Source organism: Xyrauchen texanus, chromosome 21, assembly GCF_025860055.1.
Source record: "Xyrauchen texanus isolate HMW12.3.18 chromosome 21, RBS_HiC_50CHRs, whole genome shotgun sequence".
In the NCBI taxonomy this organism is placed as follows: Eukaryota; Metazoa; Chordata; class Actinopteri; order Cypriniformes; family Catostomidae; genus Xyrauchen; species Xyrauchen texanus.
In genome coordinates, this window is record NC_068296.1 from 13012146 (window position 1) to 13033660 (window position 21515).

At 37.4% G+C, this 21515-nt stretch overlaps 1 protein-coding gene across 8 annotated transcripts in view; it reads right to left on the bottom strand.

The window, feature by feature from the left end:
* Nucleotides 1-11625: 11625 nt before the first annotated feature.
* The window catches only part of LOC127661675 (CD276 antigen-like), a 144860-nt gene continuing 134970 nt past the window's right edge, over nucleotides 11626-21515 (bottom strand). For 5 of the 8 annotated variants that reach the window (XR_007972776.1, XR_007972775.1, XR_007972772.1 and 2 more), the window contains one exon: nucleotides 16383-18132. The gene's annotated coding sequence lies outside the window, so the exon portion shown is untranslated. Of the gene's footprint in view, nucleotides 12795-16382; nucleotides 18133-21515 lie in introns of those variants that run through there. The other 3 variants (XR_007972777.1, XR_007972773.1, XM_052152501.1) reach the window with 1 other exon arrangement.

Genomic DNA, 21515 nt, shown 5'->3' on the forward strand with positions numbered 1-21515 from the left:
CCAGAGTAGGTTCACAGAGCTATTCACATTCTTATTTTTTACATTCATCACTTTCTTAACAGGAATGATACAGCATTCTTTTTTTATTTCATTGTCCACAATGGTCTGTTATTTACTTAAAAAGATTCCACAATAAAATTATCATCAACTCCCTTTTCATCTAATGTTTTATTCTGAGTCGCTTAGGAGAAAAAAATAAACAGGCTTTCACTCACTAAATATAGCAGCCATCATCATTAGCAAGTGGAAAGGCGTGAGCTGAACCAAAATGGATTGATGGCAAAAAGGAATCAATCTATAGTCTGTGGAGCAGGAAAAGAAGATTAAAAAGTGGAAATTTAAGCCATTTCTGGATAGATTTCCAGCCAAAGGCTGAACGCGAAGACCAAAGCTTTACTGCCCTCAGGCATGCAGTCACCACTGTCATTTTCATCCTTTCAATATCTTCAGCGTTTATCTTCACATTACAGAAAAATAAAATTTCACATAAGTGTCTTTTTATGCTTCCTCATAATGTTTTTCTGTGTTGTGACTATTGTGAAAGCATCGTATTGTACATCCTGCAACAGATGCTTTTTTGTGTGACAACTGTGAAATTCAAATACGTAAAATTGCAGTGTCCCCATTTCAAACAGCCAACTAATAAGTTTGAATTCTCAAACCTATTTCCTTTTTGTTTTTATTGCCTGAGTTTTAGCTGACTGTTCACTGTTCAACGATAGTGATTGCTGGGTCTCTCAAAAGTAGTTTGGCACAGTGGCTAAAACTCAAGGAAAACAACCAGTAGGTTGCTGGTTTGAGGCCTACTAGAAACGAGCTATGAATCATCAACATTTTATGTTAGATCAAAGCATTAAACCTCAGGTTGAACCTCAAGCAGGTGTATTTTCCCTCTAATAAGTTCACCGTTTAGTCACTTTGGAGAAAAGCGCCTGCTAAATGACAACCTACTTTCCTGCTGTTATCAAAACTAGCACCCGAGGTAAGGGAGACCGGGGAGTGTTGTAACATGTAGTGAGTTGTAACACTATTAGTTTAACCAATTAGAAGCTACAGTAGCTACAGGATTAGCTACAGGGGTGATATCACTATCATGCATTATCACCATCCTGCTGAGGCGTACATCTATTGTGAGGCAAAACTGTGAAAAAATTTACATTTAGTTTATAATTTGCTTTGCAAGCATTTAGTGGATGTTGAATGACTGAATTGAACACTCTTTGTATTAGATACAAATTTACAGCATTTAGGGACAAATTGTAAAAAAATAAAAAATGCTCTAATCTGCTTGAATTTGTAGCAGGTACAGTTCTCGGGGAGCCGGCTTCAAATCTCCATGTCTGCACACACTAGCATCCTCGCATGCCCAGGACCAGAGATAGGAGGGTTCGGTCGAGGTGATGTGCCGCCGGACCCACTCCTCGGACCGATTACATGAATCGCCTGGGATGAACTGCACACGTCATGGCCAACGGGCTAGAGGCTGGTCCGCCTTCCCCTCTCAACTTCTGTGGGCCTGGCAAGACAGCACCCGACGGACCCAGCTCATGCCTGGGTCATTCATGGACCTTACCCCACCCCTCACGAAGCCCCGTTCTTACCCTGAGGATGCCAGATTCCCCCTTTGTGTTGAACACTATTCCCCTTGGACACTTTATTATTCCCCTTTATGGACATGTTATTTTGATTATTATTTCCAATAAATGCCTCTCCGAGGCTTAACGCCACACCCAGTGTGTCTGTTTCATGCTCGCCCTGCCACACTGCTTACCATTTAGCAGCAATCACATTTAGAATGTATCACTGCAGCGGAGATACCTCATCTCTTTGGCCACTTTTTTGTCAATGTTGGGACATTTTGGACAATCCATTTTTTGGACAAATGACTATTTTTATCAGACATCCTACTACTAGTAAACAAAATCGAATTTGGATTATTTATAAAAAAAAAAACTTTGATGGATAAAAGACAATTTTGTGTTTTCACAGCAATTATTTTATATATATAAAAAAAATTGTTTTATGTGTTTCTAGTATTCTAGTTTTAATTAGTTTTGTCTCACCTAACCACTTGTGATCACCCAAAAATTAGTTATTGAGCCTTAGATGAGTGGCAAAAGTATAGACTGGTGTTCACTACAAAGAAAGAACTAATGAAAAAGAATGAGATACAGAATCAGACAGCGTAAATAATGGGAGATGGTATAAAAATTGTGTGGGTTAAAATTTGAGAAATTCTTATTCCAGAAATGCTGAGTTACTACATTTTTATTCTTAATGATCAAATTTGCTCATTATCTTTTAATTACCACAACCCAATATTGTGCCATATTGTAGGCAGGTAGTTAATCATGTATAATGGTGCAATGGGATATTGTGATTGGGGCAGAAAGGTTGGGAGGGAGGTTATTTTGTGCAAACAGGGAGTTGATAGCAACTCTTCTGAGTTTCATAATTTGCACATGAATACACTCTGAATAATGGATGAATGACTGTGTAAAGGGACTGCCAGCAGAGATGAAACCATGGGGTAAATTCACTCTTCTTTATATAATTCCTAATCAAGTAAGGTCACTGCAGTTCAGCTCAGATGGACAGAACTTTTGGGTGGTTGTTTGTCAAGCACAATTTGTGTTTACTCAAGGTTAATTACAATGTGCCACACTTCAAGAATTTAATATTAGGAAATTAAAGTCTAAGCACCAGGTGGCACTGGAGCTAAAATTATTAAATCAACTTTTTTTTTATTTAAACCTTTGTTTTTTTTAAACCAAATTTCCTGGAATCTCCCTGATCACTGACAAGGGACTGCCTTTAAAAAATTAGCATTTTCCATGACAGATCTGGAAAAGAAAAGTTATGTTGATTTCAAACATGGCACGTTCTTGTGTACACAGACAGTATGGACAGGAACACCAAGATTTTGGTTTACTGTCTCCAACAATATTATGATAAATGTAGATTACTAAACATGTGCTGTATATTAGTGGGCCTGTTATGTTCTCATGGAATTAAGAATAGCAGCGATGAGTGGCAGTTCAGTTTCAACAATTGCTTTAACATAGTCCAATATATTAATCTCTAGCATTGACATCTGAATGCTAGAAACTAGTATAAATATGTTTGTAGAACAGTAACAGTGCCACCTTCTATACAGGGGTGAAATTGATTTTTGTTTAATTTTTTATTAACTCTGTATGAATAGACCTTCTGTTCAAAGTTTTTCTCACAAATTCATCATGAATTTGGTGTGAACAGGCCTTTAATAAATGAGTTTCTCTCATGCACTCATGAATGTGCAATTTAAATTAAGTTAAAAATTACCTACATTTTGGGTTGTTTCTCACCAAAACGTGTTGTATGTCTTAAAATGACTTAAAATTATGCTGAGGCCTCATGTTCTTTCATTACAATTTTGGGTCCTTTTTAAGCTTTAAAGGATGTCCCTGTCAACTGCTATGCATTGTACTGGAATATTCTCATTTTTTATGTTCTGCATAAAGGCTAATTTACTGTATACTTAATGGGTGAACAGGCTTCTTTTATTGTCCTTAAAACTGTTCTGTCAAGGTGTTCATTTGGCAATATTTCTACTGTTCACAGACATCCCTGAAATTCTAGACCTAGGAGAACACGGCTAGTCGAAAACTGTTAATTATTGCTTAAAACTATCAGAGGATGTGGTTTGCATGTGACATTCTTTATTTACATATTTTCCTCAATGAACTAATTTAAAAACAATGCTACATGCAGTATCAACATATGCTTTGTTCGCCTAGGGCGCTTTAGTTGAATAAATTAGGCTTAAGAAAGAATGACATATGGGTTTGAAACAACACATTTTTATTTTTGGGTGAATTATTCCTTTAAAGGCCCTCGTGTCTGCCCTAACTATCTGTTTGTTGAAATGAGAGGTGTGTGAGCTAAATTTATGGATAGCCCTGAAACCCATAAAATTTGTTTGTTAATAGAGCTACAGCAAACACATGGAACAAATGAATACAGACAATCAGTATGATGATGAGATGCCTATGCAACATGATCACACAAGAAGTCGATATGCTGTTTCCAAAAGTTCCGGTACCCTAGGATCGGCAACAATAGGCAACATTAATTCACTGACATGCCCTATCTCCCATCTGACATATTTGGAACGGCTCAACAACAATTACATTCCCTTATGGCATGACTGTTAGTGTGTTGTGTCAGTTGCATGGGAGACCACAGTTCAATCCCCATTCAATCAAGGATGTAATCACATTTGTATAAACAATCATGTGTATGATAAAGAAGTTGCATTTTTATCCCTAAAATTGCATTTTATCTCTACTAATGGTTAGGGTTAGATTTGGGTTTTGGTTGGGGGGTAGATTAAATAAACCCTGTTCATCTGAAAACAGCTATTTTTACAACTGGCTTCTGGCAAACTCTCCTGGATATAAATGTATGTCACACTTGATACACTTACCGCTTTATCCTCCGGAGGCAGTGTTTTCAAATGCAGTCAAAGCGTACCGATTTTGGCTAAAGAAAAATCGGTACACACTTTCCAAATTTTATGTAAGATCAGGCTGGCCTATGGCAAATGCTAGAAGCATGTGTGCATTGCTTTTGGCAATTTATGTCAATTAACAAATCTGTCTGTTTTTCGTACTTATTAAAGTGCCCTTATTATGCTTTATTAAAAGTGCATACTTTTGTTTTAGAGCTCTCATACAATAGATTTGCATGTGTCCAAGGTCTAAAAACACTTTCATTTTCTCATAATATACATTGCAGCACCACCTCTGTTCTCACATTGTCACAAACGATTAATTCAATGATCAGTTCACTCTAAGCCCCTCCTTTCTGTGAGCCTACACGCTCTGATTGGTCAGATGTCCCAGTCTGTTGTGATTGGTCTACCTGGTATACCGCTTAGAGCTTGTGTCGGAAACGAAACGCTCATTATCGTATCAGAATATGCTCAGCTCAGTAATAATATCATCTGTCAAAATACATGTTGTTCGCGAGCAGCCAATAAAGACCAGAGGTGGGATTTTGGATAAACCTATGTAGGTTTGGCCAGGATGTAAGACTGGAATTACTGACGACTCGTTTCAAGCAGTTCAGAATCGGTTCTTTCTTTTGGGATACAGTAACTCAATTTGTCGTGCACTTTCATATTTAAAACTTTGCAGACTTTTTACATTCATAAACAACTATTTAGCACACTACATGAAAAGTCATATCTGAAAAAGCATAACAGGGACACTTTTATTTAGTGTTTGCTTTGAATATGTGATCCCAATGAGAAAATGAAAAAATACATGGATTATTTAAAATTCTTTCATGTAACTGACCCTTCACTAAGCTCACCCATGGTTGCCATTGCTTGTTCTGATATGCTTTGCAGAGCTTCCCATAGAATGAATGGAAGAGTGCCGTGAACAGCAAGTTTTTTTGCAAACTAGTCCCATAAACAGAATTGATTATATAAATCATATATATATATAAAAAAAGGTTCATCTAGGTACCTCATGTCACTATTTCAAGGGACCCAACAACAATTTTTTTATATATATTTTTATAAAATTCAACATAACACTTGTTAAACACACATTACTCCTGTAAACTCTCATTGAAAAAGAATAAAGTGTTTGTCAGAGAAATGGTGGATGGCAAGATATGATTGGTCAGAAACTATTTTAAGGCCGGGCTGAGCAATGGGTCAATTATGTCACTGATTCGCCACAGCTGTGCTGATATTCAGTACAACAGCATGATTGTGAATATGATATTGATTTTACAGAAAAGTCCTGAAATGAAAAATATTACCTTACATTTAATAGACAATAAGGCCTGATTTGTATATACTGAATACTGTACTGAATATATTTGTAATATATTTATTCCACCAACAAAAGAACACAAAAGAAGTCATAGCAGGATCAGTTGTGTATGGAGTGATTTAAACAGTGAAGCTTTTGAAAGCTGTTCCATGAAATCAAATTCCTAACTGTTGTAAGAATTAATATGAAACATGAATGAATCTTGTTTGCAGGAGAGCATGCTATCAATGCATTTTTAAATAATATCTAAAATTCGTATTCATGTAACACCCACATGCATAAAAACCCCGATTTAGCACTGCTTAAGCAGTATGGCCCTAATTAAAGTGTTCCGGTCCACGGCACGGCAGACGAGACACCAACCAGGGGCTATTTCATTTCCTCTAGTCTTTCTAGACTGTGATTACTGCTGTTTACAATGGGGAAGAAAGAGAGAGAGAGACAGAGAGAGAGAGAGAGAGAGAGAGAGAGACAGAGAACAAACAATAACAATCACAATGGTCTGTAGCACTATTAGATGAGAGATAACATATCTATGATCCTGTATTGTTTCTCACAGTCATGGTCACAGGAGACTATTGGATCCTCTTATATACATGATCTTTTTAGGTATGGTAGCCTATTGTCACAATATTTTGAAGTCAATATCTGTTAAATTTGTGACATGCTCTGCGTAAAGCTTGGTAAGTGATCTATACTCAAGATTCAAACACTAGAAGAGCACAAACTCAAAAAACTAACAAACAAACAAACAAAAAAGGTATTGATTATATTTCACATTTAATTGTCATTCTTATGGTGAAACTCTAAAACAAATGGTCTGTAAGTTAGAAAAAGGTTCCTAATGTACTTAATACTAAAAACGTGTTGGCATAGGCCAGCTGTAGTTTCATTCATTATAAGCTCTTAAGAATGTAAAAATCAATCTTATGGCTTTACACTCATAGATAATGGCACAAATGCTGATGAATTTGTAATGTTAAAAGCTTAATATGTCAATAATATTTATGAGTACAAAAAAAATCAACCCATGAGTAAATCCAATTGTATAATAATCAGGATGTTTAAGCGAAGGTCCTTAAAGTGGAAAAAAACAGTGGTTCACAGTTGCGTGCGTGCGTGTGTGTGTGTGTGTGTAAGAAAGAAGAGAGATTTAAAATGGAAATAGATTGCACAAACTAGACTACTCCACCATCCAGCTATAGATACTGTTCTGTGGTGAACTAAAGGTTATTTCTGTAATTGGAAATTATGACTAAAATTTGCTGCACTGAAACTGTAAATAGCACACTAACAACCAAAATATCCCAAAACTATTTTTGTGATTAATAGCAAATTAGGTTGGGTATGCCTGGTATATGTTTAATTAAAGAGTTTTACAAAAGCAATGTTTCTATTACTTTTTATCCTTGAAATATTTAAGACTAATTTCTAATTCCAAGCTCAACTCAAGATGGTTAGCCTACAGATGTCTTTAAGTCTGTTTAGTAATTTGCCAAAGGCTGTATAGTAACAGGAGAGATGCTTGTAAATTCATAGTTCACAGTAGGCTGTGTTTCAGCATAGTATCAATGCAAATAATGATACTAAAAATGTTGCACTCCCAGAACACTTACAGTACCCCAAAATTATTAGGGAAGCATATATCTGAAAGGGTTCTAGTTGCCTGTCTGTTTCTCTAAACACTTTACCTTTTAACGCCCTGAAGTGTGTTCACAACCAGGGGTTCATTATCCATTTTTACACATACTGCATCTTATAAAGCATGTGCTATGTCTTTATACTCTGTATGCTAGCTTGGCCTCTTATTCACAAAAGCTTGTTTAATTAATTTATTTTACAGTTTTGCTGCACCTCCAGTGATAGGAAAGAGTGAGAAGTGTCTGAAATAAACTTAATTTTGGCCTTTTGTAATATTCTTGATTGTAAATGAGAGGGAGTTAGATCATTGATGCATAGGCCCTGTTCACACTTGGTACATCCATCTCTGGTGATCGGATCACAAATGGTCAGGCAAGGCAGCTCGCAATTTACACCTGGTATTAATATGCATCTTGTAATGAATGCATATGCTGTATCAAACACTACAGTATGTCAGTGTATCACAACATAATATTTTTTAAGCACAGAACACATTTGCTCTAAAAGATACATACTTGAATTTTAATCTTGCCATAAATTGTGTTTGAGCGGATGCTCATGGATATTTTGTCAATTTCCTTTATGAACTTACTGGAAAAGTTCACCCAGAAATGAAAAGTCTGTTGTTGTTTACTCTTGCATTTACTCAAACAGAACAGTTTGAAATGCATGTCATTTTCATCCTAACACCATATAAAGCCTCTGAAAGTAAAAAGTTCAACCTTATTTATTCTCAAAGTGAAAATGCATAGTGAATATAAGAAGGCATTTACTAATGTTAATGCAACCAAAACAACCTTGAGCTCAACACTCTAAAGACAGTGGAGATGGTTGTGGACTTCAGGAAGAACTCAGCCTCACCTGCACCTGCCCCCATCACCCTCTGCGACTTCACAATTGACACTGTGGAGTCTTTCCCATTCCTGGGAACTATCATCTCCCAGGACCACAAGTGGGAGCTGAACATCAGCGCCCTCATCAAGAAATGTACAGAGGATGTACTTCCTGCGGCAGCTGAAGAAATTCAACCTGCCAAAGTCAATGATGGTGCACTTCTACACAGCCATCATCGAGTCCATCCTCACATCCTCCATCACTATCTGGTACGTTACTACTACTGCCAAGGACAAGGGCAGACTGCAGTGTGTCATCTGATCTGCAGAGAAGGTGATTGGCTGCAATCTGCTGCCGCTCCAGGACCTGTATGCCTCCAGGACCCTGAAGCGTGCTGGAAAAATTGTGGCTGATCTCTCCCACCCTGGCCACAATCTCTTTGAATCACTCCCCTCTGGCAGAAGGCTGAGGTCCATCAGGACAAAAACCTCACGCACAAGAACAGTTTATTCCCATCCGCCACTTGCCTTATCAACAAGGCCCGGTACCCAACCTGACACTCTCCACACTCCACCTCTGGCTCTACATTCCACTGTACTACTCTGCTCTCTTTTATTTTATATTTACTTTTAATTGATACTGCGTGGACATATTTATATTTATATTGCTTATATTTAAATTCTTGTGTCATAAATTTAGAGATTGTGTGACATGCACTTACAACACCAAAACAAATTCCTTGTATGCGTAAAAAACTTACCGTATTGAACAGTGATAACAAAATATATAAACTCAGCAAAAAAAGAAACGTCCCTTTTTCAGGACACTGTATTTTAAAGATAATTTTTTTAAATATCCAAATAACTTTATAGATCTTTATTGTAAAGGGTTTAAATAATTTTTTCCATGCTTGTTCAATGAACAATAAACAATTAATGAACATGCATCTGTGGAATTAAGACACTAACAACTTACAGACAGTGGACAATTAAGGTCATATTTATAAAAACTTAGAACACTAAAGAGACCTTTCTACTGACTCTGAAAAACACCAAAAGAAAGATGCCCAGGGTCCCTGCTCATCTGCAGGAACATGCCTTATGCATGCTGCATGGATGTATGAGGACTGCAGATGTGGCCAGGGCAATAAATTGCAATGTCCATACTGTGAGACACCTAAGACATGCTCTACAGGGAGACAGGGATGACAGCTGATAGTCCTCGCAGTGGCAGACCATGTGTAACAACACCTGCACAGGATCAGTACATCAGAATATCACACCTCTGGGACAGGTACATGATGGCAACAACAAACTGCCTGAGTTACACTGGGAATGCACAATCCCTCCATCAGTGTTCAGACTGTCTGCAATAGGCTGAGAGAGGCTGGACTGAGGGCTTGTAGGCCTGTTGTAAGGCAGGTCCTTACCAGACATCACCGGCAACAACGTCACCTATGGGCACAAACCCACCTTCACTGGACCAGACAAGACTGGCAAAAATTGCCCTTCAATGATGATTCGCGGTTTTGTCTCACAAGGCGTGATGGTCGGATTCACGTTTATTGGTGAAGGAATGAGCGTTACACCAAGGCCTGTACTCTGGAGCGGGATCAACTTGGAGGTGGAGGGTCTGTCATGGTCTAGGGGGGTGTGTCACAGCATCATTGGACTTACTCAACACTGTGTGTTCAAGGGAAGACATCCTCCTCCCTCATGTGTTACCCTTCCTGCAGGCTCATCCTGACATGACCCTCCAGCATGACAATGCCACCAGCCATACTGCTCGTTCTGTGCATGATTTCCTGCAAGACAGGAATGTCAGTGTTCTGCAATGGCCAGCGAAGAGCCCAGATCTCAGTCCCATTGAGCACATCTGGGACCTGATATTTCATTACATATATTTACAACATATTTAAATGTTATTTAAATTCAAGGTGTAAAAGGGGTCACAGTCTCAAATAGCTTGCTAAGGTCAAAAGTTTTAGGTTAATAATGAATTGATTTAGCTGTATTCATGCCTCTCATCCACACTGGGACTGCATTTTCCTCAACCGAACTACAAAAAACTAGACTACAAAAAACACTCTGTAGTACCACATATTTTGAAAAACGATGAGGTTAATAAATGGAAATTGGGTTCTTGTTTGTGTGGATGAGGCCTAAGGCTTATTATTTTGGATTATTTTACTACTACACACATCAGAATATTAAAATAATATTTTGTACATTAAAATGATGACTGATTCTGATCATAAGCTAAAGAGACTGCATCTTCATTTAATTAGTCTTTTTTTAAATGCTGCTCTCAAAAGTTTGATAGCCTCCAAATTTGGAAAGTCCTTCAGCTTTGACACCCAGAATCCCCTAGTCTCCAAATGGATTCTTCAATATGCAAATGCAAATAACATTCAAGGCTAAAGCATCTCTGGACATTAGCTTTCACAAATAAACATAGACAGCCTATTATTAATATCAGCTTTGATGACTTTAAAACTCATGGCCAAATGGATACACAGTTTGCCAGCTGTTAAATATAGTGGAATATTACAGAAAATGTCATTTATTTGCCCTTGAAGCATAGATATTGTATGTTACTAGTTTCTGCTGATGTCCTTATTAGCCAGGCTTAACATACAGAGAAAGAACTTTATGGTTATCACAACTATTTCTTGAATGGCATTGCTTTCTATTTAATCCTATGACATTTGCCCTGTCTTAGAGGTAAAGAAATTAAGAAGGAAACCTGGAAGGTTGTGTCAAATAAACTCTTCTCCAGGGGTTTTACACTAATCTGTAATTTGATTTCTAGCAGACACAAAATGGGCAACAGGGACAGACGGGGCACACAAAGACACATATATGTGTGCCAAAGATAAATATACAGTGGCCCCAAAAGTATTTGTACACTTAAGCCACACTTAAACATGCATGAAATTCATTGCAAAGATATCAAAATATCAAACCAAATGGCATATGCTAACACCTGATTCTAGAGGTTTACTAACTGCACTTTTCTGAGCCATTTTTGTAATTACTTTAAGCTGGTCCCAAGGTCATTCGTTTACGGATGTATGGAATCAGTTCCCCTCAGTTCCACTTTTTTCCATGTTTGTCAAACACCAAGTGTCCAAATTTGTCTTTATTTTAAACATAATTTGACACAATCCGTTTTATCATTTGAACCCCAAAAAACTGGTGAAATGTTTTGCTTGAAACGTGTGCTTACTTTCTAAGGCCACTGTACATTGATACGTTCCAAGTCAGAATCATTTAAATTTCCAATACAAAGTCTAACACAAAACCAATTTTATGAACAATTTTAATTTACATACATAATAAATGACAGGCACAACATATTTGCAATAAGACTTGGCAGATATCCTATTCCAATACATCCAATATTTCAGGTACCTGATGAGATTATTAAAAAAAAGACAGAGTTTAAAGATACATCATCCCAGTCCGTAATACATTCCACCTCACAGTCTGTGAGTTGACATGCATTAATACTACCAATCTCAGCACAATGCTGTCAGGTCAGGCAAGAAGCAGGGCGTGTCTCATGCACCATTTGTAGTTTGCTGGAGCTTAGCTGGAGTTCCATCTAAATTGCTCCTCAAAGTTATTGGATTTTTGCAGGGCCAGGCAGAAGCTGACAGCTACAAGTTACTTCTTGGGCAGGCGTTAATTAGGCTGGGATGGGGCGATTGTAAGGAGCAAGTGAGAAAAAGTGAGAGGGGAAAGGAGAGAAAAGTAGTGCCTTCCTCATCTGAGATGCTGACGGTAGGCTGTTTTCCGGCTGCTTTCTTAAACTACTCACTTTCCATTAGGTCAGAGATGTTGTATGGGCCTTCTCTCCTAATGCAGAGTAGAAGGGAGCTGGTGTCAGTTGTGGAGCTGTGAGCTTGTCAGACCCAATGGGCTTCAAACAGATTTTCCCTTTAACACGTTCTGCATACAATTACAGGCTCACGCCATACATTTCAGACACTTGCCGCTTCGAGAGAAGGTGGGAGAGACAGGCAATGAGGACAGGCTGGAGAAATGGCTGAGTTTATCGCTCTTGATATTATTTAGAAAAGCTGCAGTGAAGTGTTTGGAATATAAAACAGGAAATTAAGAAGTTACTGGAGGTTCACGTCTGGTTTTTCATACTAGTGTATTGTGGCATTTTAGTCCAATTCTGAGAATGATAAAAGAGTGTCATCTCAACAGATGTGTAGGTTTTCAGGATCAATCTAGGAGATGTACAACCAGCAAGAATGTTTCAAAAGTTATTGCTTTGTTTCACCTCATATACAGTATGACTTCCATTGTACACACAGGAAATAAATTGAGTGAAATGTCAAATGTGTAACTATCCTTGGGTAAAAAAAAACACAGGTACATTTGAGGCCCTTTTGACAAATGCCTTGGAAATGTATCAGACAAGGCTGGATCGGACGGAACTGTTCCTCAAGACACTCACAGACTGTTGGCCTCTACCCTGCAACAAAAAAAATAAATAAAAAAAAATAAAAAGAGTTTAGAAGAGGGGAATCAGCTGCATATGGAAGCAACCAACCTGATCAAATTAGTATTTTGATGCATTTGTAAAAAAAAATTTGCCTATGAACAACTTACAGAAGCAAAAATACTAACAAAAGTTTTAAGAACATAGAGAAATGAATTCATAAGTGAATTTTATTGTATTTATAATAAATGTTATTCATTCATTTGTTTTTAAAACCATTGCATTCATTTAACACAGTTAACGCTTTCCCAAATTTGATGCACAAACATACATCTGTAAATGTGTGAAACACACGTTAATGTGAAACTATAACAATGACAGATTTTCATACGTACTGTACTGTACATACTTTCACATATTTTAGTTTTGTGCTTTAATGATAATTATATTCAGCCAAACAAAAAGTGCAAATGACTAATAAATTACTTTTAGTCCCATCTGGATTTTTAAAGTCCTATTAAAGGATTATGTCTGATTGAACTAGGTCACCTGTTGCACTACCCTCACAAATGTTCCAGTAATTTTATATTTACATTTATGCATTTAAATCCAAAGCGACTTACAGTGCAATTATTACAGGGACAATCCCATTGGAGCAACCTGGAGTTAAGTGCCTTGCTCAAGGACACAATGGTGGTGGCCGTGGGGTTCAAACCAGTGACCTTGCTGATTAACCTTGCTGATTAACAGACCTGTGCTTTAGCCTCTACGCCATAGTTCTATAGTTTAAGATGACATTTATTTGATGAATATGAAACAGTAATGTAATGGCTCTCTTTGGCATAAGCCCCATCTGGCGGTTCAAAGGAATTGTACCCGGAACCGCCAGATACTGCTGGAGATAGGAGGCAGGTGCGAGGAGCCTACCTCCACGCAGTATGGGACTCAACTTGTGACAGTGGGGTGGTGGAGGTTGCCATTGGAACACTAAAATAGCAATGTGATAGATTGCACGCAGACTTAAAAAGCGATGGCTGACACATGATTGGCTAGGAGTTACCTAGCTAATGGTGCGATGATGTACAGCTGCAACTCCTCCTGCTAGAACTATGCAGCACTAACATTTCTGACCAGTGGTCAGAGGATTCCTAAAGCTTTGTATATACTGTACATAAAATGTTTAGCATTTTTTATGCTGTAAAAACATTGAAATTGTATGTTTCGAGTCAACCACAAGCAAAAAAACTAAAACAAAAAAAAAGTCTCTTGAGTTAGAACTGAATTAATGAACAAACAATTACAGGACAAAAAGAGGCATTTACAGAACCAATCTATCATTTTTAAACACAGATGACATCTATAAACCTGTTTTGTAATGACTAGCAGCCCACTATTGCAAGATAATCATTTTATGTCTAGCCATAGAGTTGCGTTAGATCCTAAGCATACCGAATCTTTTTATTGTGCAATATGTTTTATAGAATCGATCAATTGAATCTCAAACTATTTTAAATTTGTGTTCTTAAAAGTTCTCTTCAAAGACAAATTTGGCACAAGAAAACAAACATGCTATTGTGAAACCTGCTGTTGTGGAACATCAAGTGTGGTTGGTCATTATATATAGAAGTCCATATTGCACAATGACTCGGTTGTCTTTAAAAGATGGTTGCATGCTCACAGTTTAGATAGTTCTAATTAGGCAGCAATGTTCCAATCTTATCCAGTCACAAATGCCTAAACCATTACAGCAGGTAAGTCCAAACATTTAATGCACTCAGCTCCACACTTCATTCCCAGCGGAACGCTTCCCCTGCTGCTAATGCTGCTAGAGAAATAGCTTTAAATGCATCATTAAACCTGCCACAGAATTAACTTGGACAGAACCTAATTATGTCACACACAAGCCCTGCAAGTTTAAGATTTGAGAAAAACCAATATTGCTGGCTAGAGAACAAAGTTGGTTAGTTTAGATACATAATTAGAGTCAATCAGCCATGTACCTGGCAGTCTGTGTTGAGATTAGCAAACAGAAAGAAAAGATTTTCCATACTAAGACGATTCCATGAGCAAAAGTATGTGCTATGTTTTATTGTTGAAACTTAACTTAACTGAAAAAAGTGACAGCATGTGACAGCATTTAATGACAAATTCAGTGAATACATTGTCACCTAAATGCATGACTTAAAGGATATGAAGATATTTTTATAATACTAAACAGTCAGTATATGGTTTCACACACACTAGCGATTTGACTTCAGGAAGCTGCCATCTCTTTTTAATTATACTATATATTTAGATGCCTCAAAGATGTTCAAAATGTCATCTTTAAACATATTTTCTCTGTGTTCAGTTCACAGCAATCAATATAGCAATATTCTATGTTTAATTCCCAACAATGCCAATAATATCTGTTTTGGTGATGTCAGAATACAAATACATGACAGATGAAACAGATTTTATCATATTTTTATGCTTAATCCTTACACAAAATTTTGCCAACTTTGCCCATTCTTGATGCATCGTCAACCATTTTGGAAACAGAATGTTCAATCAAAATCGTACTGAATCGATTACCTACTGTTGTCTACTGAGCACAAATAAAAAAATAAAAAATCTTTTTTTTTTTATAATTTATATATAACATAGGATCCATTTTGGAAGTAATTTAGCTCTTTGCAACTCTCCTCTTTAACTGTCATACCAATTCTGCTCATTTTGATTTTAAATCAACTTGATCTGATGGCAAACAAGGAAAAAATACTGAGAAAACCTCATGCATGAGGCAGTAACTGTATTTCTGTCCCGTCATCTGAGTTTAAGTCAACTGTAGCACCTTGAGAGATTTCAGACTTTGTCTGTTCTGTGCCCTCTGTTTACTTGCACCATGAGGGTGCATGATCAGAGGATGTAGGTGAAGATGACGTGAAGTCTCTGTCATTTCTATACAGTTTGCTCAAGTATACAGAGATTTCTGTCTGTCTGCCAATACATTACTCTGATCTAAACACAGACTCTTGGAGCCACACACAGACAGCAGATCATAGCACAGGGGCAGTCAATCCTTCAAATCAATGCACATGAATCAAGTGTTCAGCCCAATGGTGGTTAGAAGACAAAGATGTCATAAGCAAAAGAAAGAAATGCTTTTTTAAAGATATAATGCACTTATTTTTAATATAATGTTTAGAAGACATTCTTTTGTTCATTTATATTGTAGATACAGTTGCAGGAAAAAACTTGAAGTCAAGAGTCAGCAAACCTGGAGTACAATGTATGACTATTTTATATAGAAATCCAGGCAACCGACCAGCCCAACATAGCAACATTTGCTTAACCAATGGCATGAATGTGGGACAGGACTCTGTTTAATCAAGCAGACAGGAAAGTGTTTGGGAAACACTTCGTAGTTAAACCGTTATTTTTGCAATTCCATTTGGTGGTGCAGAAATTACACACTTTAGCTTTAATAAACAAGTGGTTTTCAACATTGTAATCAATTGTTGATTTAGTATTGATTAGAATTCATCCACCTCTATGTATTTTATGTATATGAAATAAGCAAATATGGAAAATAAGAAAAAAATATCCTCAATGTTCAAAGCAACATGATGCAACTTCTTTTGCATTTCTTTATTTAGTAAAAAACAAAACTGACATATTAACATTGCATGACAATTGTGTTTGACAAATACAGTAAACCTCTCTCACCAGCTCTGGCTGCAAATGCACGAATGTGACAAAGATAGTTTCTGAATGTATGAAATTTAAGTAAGATTGATTGCTGCAAGGTCATACAAAATCTAGATGCCTTTTCACAAGAGGGTCCATACAAACGCATCCACATCAATAAAAGCGGAGAATAACTCTCTCTGAAAAACTCAGTCCTGCTTCCTTTTTGTGTCTCCAAGGCCTGCAGAACCCTCCTGTAATCTATCATACAAATGAACACAACACAATATTTTCACACCTGTGCAATTTCCCAGAACCCACACGTCTCTGCACCAAACTCCATTCGGAAATGAATGAGACAGATTGCAAACATGATATGTCTAAATAGAAGCAAACTTGATTTAGCACTCTGAAATTATGACAACACAAAAAAGAAAAAGAATAAAACAAATAGATCAGAAAAATTAGGAAGGCATATTCAGGTTAGGCTTGTGTGGTATACAGGTACAACAAAGCACAATAGTACCACTAATTTAAAACAGTACAATATACATATTTTGCGATTTTCAGAAACTGATGACTATGTTCTGATTTTTGGCACAGTTTGGAAGTTCAGGCATTGTTAAATAAATCAATCAATCAATGCAAAGATGCATGATTTATGAATGAAAATGCAATGCATTGATTACAAATGCAATAACTGATTATCATTACTATAATAGTAGTGTATAGTAATGTTTACATGTATCCTTTCAAAGAAATGAATTGATCCGGTTCATAAAACCCATCGGAATAATTTGTTCATGAATCGGACTGAGCCGCTTCTCGATTTCAACTCTTAGTGGTTACATCTCACCTTAGGGAAAGATTATATGTGAAAAATGACTTACATTTTGGTCTGACCACAACTATGATACTTATTGTGCTTTTTTTTTGTCATTTTGGAGTCCCCCTTAACATTCATTAGCAACATGAAAGAAACAACGTGGCCAGAATGTTCTTCAAAAATTAAGCTTTTGTGTTCAACTGTAATGAACTGGCCATGGAGATGGTGTTAGGATCCATGTGTAGGAAGTTTATTAAAAGAGACACAAGCAAACAATCCAAAACAGCAGGCAGAGAGACAGTCCAACCAGGACTGTCTCTCTGTATAAACCAAATAGACAGTCCAACCAGGCAAACAAAACAAAGGGTAATTGAAAAGCAGTAAATTCAGAAAAACAGGCAACAGTCATAATATGAATCAATAAACAATAGCAATGGAAAACCGCACGGTAAGGCAGGGTAAACTGGCAATACTTCACACAAAACAATGGAACTGCATGGCTAGATATACATGTGGTTAACAGGAAATGAGCAGTGAAGAAATGGGTGAAGATCAGTATTCGTGAGAGGGCTCTCTCTGGTAGTTGGTAGGATGGGTAACAACCTCAGATGTTACATCAACAGAAGAGAGAAAGTAATTTCAGTCGGGAAGACACGCAGGCTTAAGTGAAGTTTAAGATGCCATTTATTTGATAAATGTAAAACAGAAAGTAATGTCTCTCTCTTTGGCGTAGGCCCCGTCCGGCGGTCAGAGGGAGTTGTATCCGGAACCGTCATGTACTGCCGGAGATAGGAGGCAGGGGCAAGGAGCCTACCCCCGTGCGGGACAGGGCTCAACTGGTGGTGGTGGGGTGGTGGAGGTTGCCGAGTTAGCACACTGAAACAGCAATGTGATAGATTGTGAGCAGACTTATAAAGCAATGGCTTACATGCGATTGGCTAGGAATTACCCAGCTAATGATGTGATGTACAGCTGCTAGTCTTCCCACTAGAACTACGCTGAGCTTCCATATAGTTTTAAAACAACATGATTTTTATTAAATAATTACTTCATATGACAAAATGAATATGAATTCAGGGTTAAAATATTCCTTTAAACAAACTAAACCACTTACTCATTTTTTTTTGCACTAAAAGTAAAAAAATTTTGAAGAAGGGTAGACACCTCCATGTTGCTATTTTTGTGGAGAGGGATTCATGCTGATAGACAGTTTCATTTGTGCCAAGTGCAGAGCCTATAGGAGAGTGTTAAGTGCGGAGAAACACTGGTGTGATGCTCTCATTGTAATGTAGCTCTGCAAATCTAAAGCAGCATTCATTCTCTCCTTCATTTACATTGAAATGGGAATGCCATATTTAATTCCTGTTCCCGGTAAACTTATATATATATATACAGTATAGTGAACAAGCTCCCTCTGTTCTACTGACTCCAATATAAATGATAGCAGTGATGATAATAAAATACAAACAGTGATGGGAATGGTTGGGGGGAATGATCAGGGAGCTACACACACATTCCATATTTTGAAGATTAGCCAGTCGTGGTATAATATGTCACGGTGTATGTTGACGGGTCTGTAAATGTACTCCAACACCTCTGCACAATTAACTTGCTGAAGCATCACTTTCCAACACGCTTTCCCTCTAGAGCAGCAAAATTAGACAAGGGCTTTGAAATAAGCCAAAGGAAGGTATTGCTGGTGAAAATAAGATGTAAATCTGAGGAATCAGTTTTCTTTTCGCTAAAAAGTAGCATTCTGGAGGATAAAGCAAAGTATATAAATTACTGCATTGCATAATGCATCATACCAAGAAGAAGATGAACGATTACCAATGTAGGAATTACACTCACTTCAAATGCAACAATTTCTAATGCCGTTTTTCACTCCAAAATTTTTTATGAAATCCCTGCATGTAGGCAGAGACAAATCATATAGCTCAGTGAAATTGCTTACAGTAACATTAATGTCTTCCATCTTGCCAAAATTCCAAAAAGTATCTCACAGGAGACAAATCACATGTGATCCAATGTCTTCACACCTATTGACAGTCACTACATCTCATCATTGCTCATTTGCGTAAAGTTAAAATTTTCTACATTTGGTTGCTTAGCAGGACATGCCCACATTGCTTTGACAATGCATGTTGTGGCTCATATTGCTGCAAAGATATCACTATCTCTTGGTACAAATATGCATACATCCCTGCTACACATTATACATGAAATATGCATCAAATGAGTAGAATGTCTGAATCCTCAGTATTAAAAATGCAATAGGTGAACAATACCAGATGATGGACTGCATCTGCTGAGATTCTTCAGTGTACAAAGTGACGTGGACACTTTACTATCCCATAAGGCCACATGAGCTGAAGAGCCCTCAGATTAAATAAAAAATGGTGGAGAACAGTGAGCCACATGGCTCTTTTCAAGTGTAAAATAAGTGATAGGTAACAAGCAAGTTGTTGATCATGGTTAAATGGCTCTTGTTTAACAACATCAAATAATATTGTTTTCATGATTGTTGATGCAGGGGTTTTCAAACTTGTTTGATGCCAAGGACTCCCAAATATGATGATACCCTCCGCTGTGCATTGTGGCCGCATTACCACCTCGGGTGTGCGTTATTTTTGAATAATTCAGCGGTCTGTCTTCAATTATTCTTTACTTAACCTCATGATTTCTGAGCATAATGAAACAGTAATATTATATTTGGTAAATGTGTTAAATGCGTTTAACATGTCTACTCAATGCCGTTTCAAATTTGACAGCCCTAAGAAATATATTATGTAAATCTTCTAAAAATGTTCACAGACACCCTAGGACCCTCTTGCAGCCCCCTTAGGGTCCCAGGACTCAAGTTTAAAAACCTCTGAACAGAACAGCATCATAAACAATTGAAAAATAAGTTATTCATCAAATTCAGAAATAACAGTACATTCATTTGGAGACAGCCCAACTCTCACTAATAATTAGTAGCATGAATGCCCCCTAAACCAAGATAGCTCCCAGGCTAGGACAGCTCACATCTGACTGTGCTAATCAAAACATACATCACTCGAAGAAAAGATGGGACCAAAAAATATTACCCAAGAAATCATTCCCTCTGTTTTCTATGATTTTGTATGATTTCCTCCCCAACTCTCCTTCCAGGCCCTGTGGTGTTAATTATACCGGGTCTCTCTCCCTTCAAGCAAGTCGAGCAGTGGAAGTGCATTAATCTTGTTTCTCTACTCCAGTACAAAGCTGTGTTTGAAGAGTCTCCTTTGGTAAGCCCAAAAGGCAGGGTGATTCAGATGAGAACAAGGGGGGAAAGAGGGATAGAGAGGCAGAGAGGAGGAGAGAAGAGAAGAGTGAAAAACAGAAGGGGGTAGACAGGAGAGAATCAAATATCTGTGTTCTCAAAAACCTGAGCATCTTGCAAAGCATGCAAATAAGTGCCGCCCATCCCCTGCTCCTGTAGCTGTGCTCTCTAATGAATTTTACAGGACAAAGCTCTGCTGACTGCAATAGCCATTAGCACTTAGCTGTGTTTATGTCAGATTTGGCTGACTGGGGTCTCACAGGACTTTTAAAGGTCAGCGTGTGTTGTGTCTCGCATGGCTGTACAGATCAGAAAAGAAAACTCCAGCTTAGAATTCTAATCAGATTTATTTTATATTAAAACTGGTTTGATAGCACTAAAATTATCATCACATCTCACAAAGTATTCCTGGATGCCAACTAACAATGTTCTGTCTGCATCTATCATTACCATATTAAGAGAGTTAGCTATTAAATACCAATGGTTTTTAATCTGGAGAAACCCATTGACTTCTACTGTTCTTCGATTATGTTAATTATAATTAGTAGCCCTAACCTTAAACCTACTACTTCTTGTGAACCTGTTACAAAGAGATAGCACAGATAAAGCAATATAGCACCATACAGCAGACCCGCTGCATGATCGAGTCTCATTTTACATGGAGGATGGTACAGCAGCAAAACATTGCCTTTTCTAAGGGTCTGTGAGAGGGTTGAAAATGTTCATGAGAAACTAAATGATTACAATTTTTTTATGCAAAAGCCTTGTCTAACATTATGGCGGACCTCGGGGGGGGGATAAAATGATAAAAATGTTAGGATATGGTCCCTTTAACAAAACATGGTTTAAATAGAACTCAAGTGTACTAAGCGCTCTTTCTTGAAGATCTGGTCAATCATTTTGGCAAGTTTAGTGTTAGTTCAGTGTAATAGGCACTGAGGCCTTCACTTCACTG